This window comes from Myodes glareolus, chromosome 6 (genome assembly GCF_982192425.1).
Source record: "Myodes glareolus chromosome 6, mMyoGla1.1, whole genome shotgun sequence".
In the NCBI taxonomy this organism is placed as follows: domain Eukaryota; kingdom Metazoa; phylum Chordata; class Mammalia; order Rodentia; family Cricetidae; genus Myodes; species Myodes glareolus.
The window spans coordinates 109912065-109923221 of NC_142031.1; the positions used below are offsets into that span (position 1 = coordinate 109912065).

General features: G+C 46.3%; 1 long non-coding RNA gene across 1 annotated transcript; it reads left to right on the forward strand.

Moving 5' to 3' along the window:
* Positions 1-6856: 6856 nt before the first annotated feature.
* On the forward strand, positions 6857-10094 carry LOC125404317 (uncharacterized). Its single transcript, XR_007233232.3, has 2 exons — positions 6857-6992; positions 9688-10094. It is a non-coding gene; the product is annotated as an uncharacterized LOC125404317 (long non-coding RNA).
* The last annotated feature ends 1063 nt before the right edge of the window (positions 10095-11157 follow it).

Consider the following 11157-nt stretch of genomic DNA (forward strand, 5'->3'; position numbering starts at 1 on the left):
AAAAATTGATAACCAAACATTTCTGTATTTTATAACCGAGTGAAGTGGGACACACTTGTACTATTAGGAAGCTACAGGTTACGAAACTCAGTTTATTGGTTGTTGTTTTAATGTGAAACTTCCTCTTGAGATGTTTGTCTATCAAAGTTTGAGAGTAAAACACGCTTCCAAAGAAAGTGTTTGCAAAAACTTTTTCCTTAAAGAGAAGGGAACGAGGCGGCAGCGCTTCGGAGAGTGTCATTTTCAGGGCTCTTTTAGGAATTAAAATGAAATTGAAGTGCGAGAGGGAAGCTTACTTCCCAACGACCAGTATTTTCCGGAGTCAAGCCTGGCTGCAGCCCTGGGGCCCAGGCTGCGACGCTGCTTTCGGAGCCAGCGGCAGTTAACACAGCTTTTCAGTGATTCCTTTCGGGTCCCCGGCACAGGAAGGACCGTCTAAGCTTCAGTCGCCTTACTGGGGCAGCGCTTTTGTTTTTAACCAACTCCAGCCGTAAACACGGGGCGAGATCCCCGCAAAGCTTTATCTCTGCACCCCCGTGTATCTGCTTTTCGGTTTAATTTATCAGGTCTAAGAGGAGGTTCGGGCCACCAAGGCCAGACAGACTAAGAGTTAATGGTATTTACAGAGGGGAGAGCGGAGGAGAGAAAAGAAAATCAAGTTGACAGGAGAGCTTTGTGGGGTTTCCACGTACATCTTACGGGTTGGTTACATGATTTCTTTACTCGATCATACAAAACTTGTACACCGCTTTTGATCACCGTACTTTATAATTATAAAATTTAAAATCGCACCCAGCTTTCAAAAATAGCTCCTAAAAAGGCGTATTTATTCCTTTTTTTTTTTTTTCAGAGTCGAGCCACGAGGCCCTCATCCTACAAAAACGCGATTCATTAGGTTTGTTACTTTGGGCTCCCCGTCTGCTAGATTTTATTTTGAAGCCAATAGATTACTCCGAAGTGAACCCTCATCTCCCCTCTCCAGACACCCTAACTATGAGCTTATTTTTCACCCTATCTTTGGATCCCCAGTGTCCGTAGAGAAAGAATCTGCATTATCTGAGCTCTGCCTACTAGTCAACTTCATAACCGTCCGGGAAACTTATGCGAGGGCCCAACATTCTTTACCTTTGAGTTTAGAATTACTTCTTCGGATTCGTTAGTTCAAAACTTATTTTTCCACTCCCCAAGAGTTTGTTGGCCTTTTACCTTTCGAAGCATAACACATTCGAAAACTAAGAGTAAGAATTTGGGGCTGCGCGTATTTCACTTCGATTGTAAGAAAGGGGAGCTTTGCGTTTCTCAGTGCTTTAAGCAAAAAGAGTCTCTACACTGATGGAACTGCGGCCAGGAGGAGGACTAGGGGCCCGGTTGCCCTTTGCCTAACTTCGGAGTCTAATGCTTAGGCATCGTGGCCCCGAAGGCACGGCCTGGGCACCCTGGCCAGCTGTGCAGTGTGGCGGGGCTTACGGAGCAGTGTTGTGGGTAGGGTACACGGCGGTCCTGCAAAGCCAGGCTAGGTGGAAGGCGACTGTGCCCGGGCGGGGCGGGTTTCATGGCTGCAGGGACTTTGCGGCTGCTGGGCGCAGTAAATCAGCTTTTCCTCTCCAAGCCCGCCGGGATGAGGACCAGCGCTCACTCCAGGCCTGCGGCTGCAGCTGGGCCGCCACCCTCGGGGTCCATCAATCAGACTCAACCGCCCCGGCCTGAACGCCGCCCGCGGGGCCTGCTTTGTGTCCACCCGTCGCAGGCCTGGGAAGCCGGGCGACGTGCCTCGGGGTCCCCGGGACCCCTGTTGGGTTCCCATGTGGGCAAAGGCGGTCTGAAGCAACCACGGCCCTCTGCCGTTTCCACCCCTGGACTTGGTGATTGGGATCGGGGACTTATCTGCGGAGCTAGTCCCCTAGTTGGCCAACGCTCAAATTCTTCTCCACTTTGTGGGTCCCCCAACACTGTCACCCCAGAAGGGGTGAGGGAGATTAGTCACCAGCAAGTTGATTTCCCTGGCAAGTCACACCCCGTTTTTGGATCTGAGTTTCTTGACTGTAAATCGAGAGTTCTGCTTTTGCTTTTTGATTTATTTTTACCTAATTCCAGCGTTCTTTTGTTTGGGATTGGGAAGCCTGAGCCTTTTACCCTGTATAATTAAAAAAATTCCGTTTTCTTCCTTCCACCTACATCTTCCTCCCCCCCTCACTGCTCCCTCTCCCTTCCCGCACCGCAGTCCGCACCAGAGCGCTGCAGAAAGCAACTCTATCCCCCAACACCCGAACCGAACTTTAGGGGACCTGAGCCCGGACCTGCCCGATTCCTTCCGAAGAGGCCACCAGGGGGCGGTGCAGACCAAGGATAGAGCAACTAGGCGCCACATCTTTCCCTCCCAAAACCATGTTGGGCTGGGCCCAGATCCCTTTTGCTAGCTTCTATGTTTCTAGGCCGTAAATGGCCTAGTGATTTCTTTTACCATTTCCATTTGATTCTCAGAGTTCAGACTGATGGATGTAGCCTGAGGTGCGTGGGGGAAGGAGGCACAAAATCATAACGAAGAGCAGCAGTTGTCCAAATGGCAGAACGAACGCATTGTGTAAAAGGGGGCTAATCTTAAGCAGCATACTTCGATTCCTAGATTATACAACTTCTAGCTCCAAGGCCTCACAACTTAGTGGCCTCTGGACTGGAACTGTCAGACAACAAAAACGAGGCGCTGAAACTATGGAAAGCACACGCGTGTATCCCTTGCTATTTTTTACTTATATGGCGTTCTTTCTGGAATGGTAAAGGCACAGGCAAGCAGGAGAAAGAGGGGAGCAGAGAGAGGTGAGGAAGCAAGACACCCCCCCCACGCCCCATTTCTCAGTGAGGAGTGGCCATTGTCTGTGTTGGGAATGTTTGCATTGGAATAACAGAGAAGCCCCCCTCCCACTCTGCCCCCAGGCACTGTCCAGATTTTGATTTTATTTGGTGTGTGTGTGTGTGTGTGTGTGTTTACAGCGTGGATTAGTTGGGCCCCAGAGGACACTGGGCCTTGTTCACTGTCCCCAACCCAAAGATCTTCAGGAGAAAACATGTAAGGTTAAAATAGCTTTTCCCACATGTGCAAAGGCTCTTGGATTGTGTTTGCTTTCAAAATCCATAAACGTTGTTATTAAACTATCTCTTTCTTGTGGCCCAGGCAAGCATAAAGTATTTGCCACGTGTGTAAACGCTTCCATTTTGGGCCTCCTTGAGGGAAACTTTGTAACTATGCGGTAAATATTTACTCTGGGGTAAACCTTGGCAGGCAATCACTGAGCTCCTAAGCTTGCTTTCACTGGATGAGTTTGTGCGCACATATATGTGTGTGTGTTTTAACAGTATACACCGGGAAGAAACTGCAGGAGAGCTTGGGGGTTTTATTTTATTTTATTTATTTATTTTTCCATGGGTAGAGAGGTGTGTAATGACTCTAATTATTTGAGTGACATTAGAAAATGAACCCAAGTCTCTTTCAAATTTGACTCTTTCCAGCCAGGCATGGTGGCTCACGCCGCTGCTGTTAACTCTTGGGAGGCTGAAGCAGACAGATGGTCCCGAGTTTGAGATCAGTGTGAACTAAAGAGTGAGATCCTGCTAAAAAAAAAAAAAGCCCCCCAAATATTTTGATTCCTCATTTTTGTAGTGCCAGCCCCCCTCGTCCCTCATGCCGTGTCAACCAAATGTTCTTACCCAGGCACTTAGTATGACACCTTTTAATGCAGTAGTGCTGGGGGAGTGAGTGCATTTTAAAATAGTAAGGGTAGGTTTTGATTTCTAGATTCTATTCGAAATAGACAGACTCCAAAAAGCAAAATCTTTACTTTTAAAAAATGTGCTACGCAAAAACATTTCCTTCAGGGTTTTAATCTGTAAGTCATGTTTACAAAATTCAGAGAGAAAAATGAAACCAGCTCAAGGGGATGATAGACAGTCAGGACTTGGGATTCTCATACCTGAAGAAACACTATGAATTAAGTCACTTTTCTGTCATGAAAGACTTTTATTTTTATAACTAATACATATGACATATAATTTATATACTTTTTAAATTATATTTTGATTGACTCGGATGAAATGGATCAGAAGGAACCATGTGGAAGATGGCTGAAATCTGCAAACTGCTGAAGTAGGCCTGTGTGACTTGACTTTGAGGGAATAATTGGGAATTAAAATTTCTGCTTGGCCTCGTGAGCCTTAACAGAGTGTCTGCAGAGCTGGCGCTTCCCCGGATCTTTTAAAAACTCGCCCCACCCTCCCCTGTACCGCAGAAATACGTCCTAGACAAGCCCCGCCCACACGTCGATTATAAAGATTTTATTTATTCTGGTTGCTGCTGCAGGGCAAGCGCTCAGCTCTGCTCAGGAGGAAGGGGAACTTTGTCCACAGGCTGGCTGTTGAGTGGCCTGGTCACTGAAGTTAGAGTAGGCTCGAGTCAGAGCCAAACTCACCCTTTAACATCTCCTGGGCAAGCCTCATCTCTGAAAAACATCACGTGGGTCTGAGTGGCTCTCTGGAGCATCTGCGTCACGTGTTTCGTCCAGATGGCCCCTCCTTAACCTTAATATCTTCTTGCCTTTTCAAAGAGCAATAGTGGTCAGTACGTCCCACCTGGGGCACTTTGAGGAATGGCCTGGCGCTACACAGAGAAAGTCCCGGTGGGGACTGCATCTTTTGAATAAAGGGGGTTACAAAGACTTGAGGGTGAATGCAGGAGGACAGAGGGGACTGCATTCAAGTCTGAGGACTCCAGTCCGACTGGAGATGGGCAGGGTGACCTTGAGTCGGAGGACTCCAGTCTGGCTGGCTGGGGATGGACTTGGTGACTTTTAGATGCTGTGTCATCCTTGAAAGATCCGGGATTCATCCCGTTATTAGAGAGAGTGGAAATTATCTACCCACTGACAGACTGCTATGGTTTGAAACTGGCGCAACACGGTGCATTTTATTAGAGACCATAGACAGGTTTTGGCCAAGCATTTGTATATGTGGATCCTACTTTTATCTAAAAGGTGGAAAATGGATTCTTGAATTCTAAGCCTGATATTTCCTGTCCTAGAAAATTTTGTTCTGATACGAATATAGTATCTGCTATGTAGGTAATATCCGATTTCCTAGAGTCCACATTTTATAAAGCAAAAAGAAACAGTTGAGAGCACTTGGATAATTTTTATTAAATGCAATATCTATTGATACAATTTTTATTCACAACTGACACAAATTTATCAATGAGACTTTTACAATCTTTTTTTCTTTTGGCACTGCCAACATCTGATGTGTATTTTACAATCGAAGGACATCTCACAACCGTATTCCAAGTCCTTGGTAGTCCCAGCAGAGAGTGCTGTAAGTCCTGGATGGCCGAGTTCTGGACAGTGTCAGGTTGGTAGGTGAGGGGCACAAAAAATTCAAAACAAACTTCTTGCACATTCACACTGGGGTCCACAGAAAACTCAAGAGCCAGGGGACAGACTGGGAGAAAACACGGCACACTCTATATGTTTTTTGTGTCTGTGTGACTTTTTTCTCTTTGATTTCACTTTACAGCTCAAACTGGCCTAGAACATTTATCCCCCAGCCTTCCCAGTGCTAGGATTATAGGCAAACACCCTCACTCCTGGCCATTTTAACCGGAAAGGAGTCCTTGACCTTATGCCTTGGGTGAAGGGGAGCCTGGTGTTTGAACTATGTGAGTAATGTTGACTTGGAGATTTTTTTTTTCTGTTTTGAAGTGTTTATTTATGTTATTAAAAGACAAGCCAGAGTATAGAAAACTGGGTCCCTGGAGAGGGCTCGCTGACCTGATTTTAGATCCTTAGATTTGCCCTAAAATCTAGATGAAATAATAATAGCATCCACAGAGAGTGTTTCTGCTCTACCCTATTAGGAGAGGTGAAGCAGGCTGGTTACTGCAGGACAGCATCAGAGGGTGTCCGCTAACTAGCGCGCGCGCGCGCACACACACACACACACACACACACACACACACACGAGAGAGAGAGAGAGAGAGAGAGAGAGAGAGAGAGACAGACAGACAGACAGACAGACAGACAGAGACAGAGAGACAGAGAGAGAGAGAGAAGATCACTGAGCAAAGAAAATAAAAAAACTCATCTCTAATCCCACAACTATAGGTAATTCCCAAAATGTTGGCTTCAACCGACTGGATACCTTTGTGTCTAACTTGCCTCTACTCATTGAATAATAACCTGAAGTGTCCCAGCACTTCTTCGTGAGAATAGTTTTCAGTGTCGGCATGGCACACCACCCTGTGGGGGAGCCAGAGGTTCCTGAGGTTGGTGATTTTTGGTGGGTAGGAGCTGTGGCGAGTTGCCCTCCAGCCTGGCCCATATGAACCATGGCTGTGGTCACCCAGACCCTTTTCTGTATCCAGCCTCAGTCTTCAGAGGCTCACCCCACCTTCCCTCACAAATCCCCCAACCCAATCAAGCCAAATGTATGTTTACTGCTAGGGCACTTTGGAAGTGTGACCCATTAATAAAACGTCAACTTTTCTAAAGGGATTTTGAATTGAAAATGAGACTATTGGAAGAACCTGCCATGCTTTATTTATTTATTTTTCTCTTGCAAAGTCCATGGCCCTGAAACTATCACGTCACTCTCTAGGTTGGGGGACCGGGCCCCCCTTGGTTAAGCCAGAGCTGGGTTATTTTTACTTCTCTCCTTGGCCCCTCTTTCCCACATCTGTCATCTTCACAGGCTCCTGTGACATAAATCTTATGGAATGTTGGCAATGTGCATAGCAGGAAGGATCCTGACGCTCCCAGTTCAGGCTGGTTGACCAATGTAAGCAACCAAGGGTGGCAGGGCTTGGGGACAGACGCTACAGGGAGAGGCAGGGGGCGGGGACTCTGCAGAAAACACGTCATGAGTGAAAATGACAAGGCCAAGGCTGAGGGTTCGGTAAAGCAACGGAGCCCGTGGGAGGATGCCCAGGTTGACCTGCGGTTACAGGCTTCATGGTAAGGTCTGTGGACTGTCTTTGGCTTTCTAGTTTGGATCCCAGTGCACTGTGGGGTCTGACTATTTTAGACATCTTTCCTGGGACCCCAGAAGCCAGAATTGAAGGAAGAGCTGAGGACAGAGTATTTCAGCCCGTTTTAAAATCAGGCTTGTCTTTTCAAACATCCAGTTCTTGGCTTTGGGGGGATCTTTGACAACTTTTTTTTTGGGGGGGGTGATTGCTTCTCTTACAGAAGGCCTTTAAGGGGAGGGCATTATGCTAGCTAGTCACTATGAATACAAGTACATCTCAAGCCAGCCCCTCCTCCCGGCCCCCAGAGTTTGCCCTTTTTCAGCTCTCCAACTATTTGGCTGGAGCGATGGAGGATGGGGCGTTTGAAGGATGTTTTGTTTCTGAAGAGGGCAGTCTGTAACACAGTGGACCGTCTCACATTGCACTGACAGACACTCTCAGTTTTAACATAATTGATGTATTCATAAGAGCAGGAGCAACATGACTTTCCAAAGGGGAGAAAAACTTGTATTTTCACCTAAGCACTGACCGACTTGTGGGCTGGACGCTTCCCCAAGACGTTAACCAGACTTGATGGAAAAGGTTTGTTCGCCTCGAGTTTGACTTTCCCTCATTTTGTAATTTTTGGACCGGAGTCAATTTTTTGTCCATTCCTCTGCACTCCTTGGGCAGAGGCCAGCGCCTCGGGCGTGCTCTCTCTGCGGTGTTGACAGAGTGTTTTTCAGTTATACCAAAGGCCACAGATTTTATGTCAGACTTCAAGATACTCAGCTTGATAAACATGTCTGCCTCTGGCGATTGGCACCGTTCTTCCTGGAAAGGAAAACAGGAATGGTGTTACATCAATAAGGAAAGTAGCATGGCTAGCACAGAAGAGCAGGGCTTTGAAGGTGCATCTGAGCCCGCCAGCCCCCCATCCCACAGGTTCTGTCCTTTAGCTTTATTTATTCCTGAATTCCTGTTTAAACCCAGCATCATCTGATGATCGACCATATGTGTCTGGTTTTGTTAACAAGTACGCAAATCAACAAGATCAACAATTGATCCATTTGGGAAGTTAGGTAGTGGTAAGTAACTTCAGGTCTGTGCTTGACCAAATACCCTGGCTTATTACACACGCACACACACACACACACACACACACACACACACACACAACTTATTTTGCTGTGTGAAATAGTGGATTATTTATTGTTAGCTTCTTTCATTCATCTTGACTCACAAAAACTCTGAAGGAGTTTCTTTTAGGTTTCTGGAGACAGGACACAACTCAGGCTAGCTTAGAACTTGTCATCCTCCTGCCTCAGCCTACCAAGTGCTAATATTATAGACGTGTATCACCTTACATATTTTTTAAATTAAGTTCTCTTTTCTTTCACTTTTTTCCCTTGCCCTAGTGGCAGGTCCTCTAGTCTGGGTAGGGGATCAGAGAACGCAGCTCTCTGTTAGCTGGACTGAACCCCATAGTCAGAGGCCTGGGTAATTGCTGACACATTCTTATACAGGGGAAGGTCTTGGTTTACAACCTATATTTCAAAGGCTGCTATTGAGAAGCAAGAGGGGAAATTCTTTGATGACCAGTGCCTTTCTCTAAAACTACCCCTCCACTCCCTCCACTGAGCACACAGGCTAGAAGCCAGGGGCAGGAGACAACATCAGCTTCTTCATGTTGAGTTTCTCTTGGAAGCTTGGTGGGTGCGCACCAGGCAGCTCAGACAGCCCAAGCCCAGCTGGAGAAACCTCTCCAGGTGGCCTGTTGGATGGATCAGTGTTTCCTCCCCCTGGATACAGGTTGCCGAGAGGTAGTTGGTACTCTTGGTCACCACTTCCCATGTGGAACTTCCCTAAGTGGCACATAGCTTAGCTCTCCCATGCCCTTCTGCAAAGCTCAGTGCCAGACCTCTGATGTCACTGCTGGCCTAGGACTGAACACCAGCTGGAACTCAGCCCAGGGACAGCAAGGGTCATCAGTAATGGGTCTAAGAGTGATTTCAAGGCCTGGGGTAATTTGTTATTCATTACTGATGTGAGATGGGAAACTCTGAACCTGTCTGCTGGGCGCTAGCTCTTTAGACGACACCTCCCCAGGGCCATTGTGGAAGCTCATGGCTTGTACCCAGGAAGTTAGTTACCTTATCAGGTACTGGAGCCAGACAGAGACAAACCAGTTCATCAGTGTTCACAGCTGTGGAGAGCTGCACCTAAAACAAAAAGGGGTGTTTGTTAGAGACCTGGTGGTTCCTACAGCCTTTGTGCATAAGCATATGTGTGCATATAGTCATATCAGAAGATGGCTGTAGATGCTTGCTATTTTAGAATGACTGGATTTAGGATGTCTTGAAGATGCTTGTGTGCTCTGTTCTATTTGCAGAGGCCAAAGTGCATGCAGAGTGGGCTTTTGGTAGACCCAGCAAGATCTGAAAATCTCCCTGATCATAAGGAAGTATTACATGAGGGGCTAAGTTACTTAACAGCCACAAGCGTTTGTAGTTACTGATAAGACAGGCCATGCTCTGTTCTGTTTGGTTAGTGTAAGGGTTTTGTGGAAGAATGTACATAAACTATAATATACTGCTCAATCCCAAAGCATTTGGTCAATACTGGATGTTTTTGTTCTAATTATTATTATTATTTAAAACCCTTTCTCTCCCCCCCCCCTCTTTCTTTCTTTGTATGTGTAGGCATCAGAAAGCAACATTTTTCAGAACTCCATTTTCTCCTTCCACTTTTTCCTTGGTCCTGGGCATGGCTCTCAAGTCATCAGATTTAGAAAGCAAGAACTTTTACTTGCTGAACCTCCTTTGTGAATTTGAAATGGACGTAGGAGTCAGATTGAATCCAGCTGGGTGACAAGCACTGCCTAGAGAAAACGACTTATCCAAAGACTGTTCCCTTGGTCTGAGGTGGAAGATGAAGACGCGGATTGAGGGGGAGCAATCAAGGAGGGGTCCTGTTGTCCCTGGGAAGCAGGAAGATGGTCAAGGCTTTATGTCACAGCTGCCTTCTTTTCACCTTCTCTTAGTTAAACAACATTTTCCCATTACTCTGTTTTTTTTTTTCTGAATAAATTCCATAAGATGTAGTCATATATTTTATATACAAGTAAAACCTCATTTTCTCACATTGGGGGGTATTTGAACTGTTATAATAATATTTTGAAAATAGTTTTGCTTCCTTCTGATACGACTAAGCCCTCAACTGTAAACGGCAGCTCTTACTTGATGTGGGAAATGTGTCACCTCCCGTTGACAGGCTTGCAGCGTGAGTTGGAGCACAACAGTGACACAACCCATGCAGGCCATGCAAGGCCCATGCACCTAGGCAAAACACCAGGGGACTTTCCTATTGTCCAGCGGCCTCTGGGATCTGTTTGCCACAAGCTCTGCTTGGGAGGATAGCTCTCCCTGCCTTCACCAAACCTGAGGCTCTGGAGGGAGACAAAACAGCCCTCGTGATAATTTCTCCTGATTATCAAAATGAAACCTAGAATACGAAATCACACATATAGAAAATAGACAATCAGGTCCTTTATCCAAAATTTAACTGCTTAAGGAAGTATATGGCTATAAAGTTAAATGGTATAATTTTATATGTGGAAATCGTTGTCCTTTCTTATTCTTAAAAATTACCCTAAGACATAATTACCTGTCCACGAAGCCAAGTTTTAAATAGGAAACATCCTCTTGGCCGGACATTTTTTTTCCATTTCTCAGGGGCCCCATGGAGTGGTGCCACTTACTGATATCAGGGGAACACATTCCTAACGGGAAGCAAGCCTCCTCAGTGAAAATGCCACCAGGAACTCGACTGGCCCGTCACTATCTGCTCTCACTGAGAGATTGCATGCCAGCTCAATATTCCATGGAATATTCTAGGGAGATGAAACCGTGACCTGTGTATAAAGGGCCTAGTAACTGCCAAGGAGAGGATTAGGGGCACCCTGCTTGGCACCCCTTGTGTCTATCTGACTTTAGAGTTCTCTGCTATTCTGAATATAGGAATTGACTGCATACAGGCAAGATGATGGTGCAAGGTCAGTTTCCAAATGGCATTCTGTTTTTCTGTCTGTAACAATTCTCTGGAGTTAGCTCACCCAACCGTTCTGGTCTCCACTAGCCTCCACTAGCTGCCAGAAAAGCCCAGTCTAAACT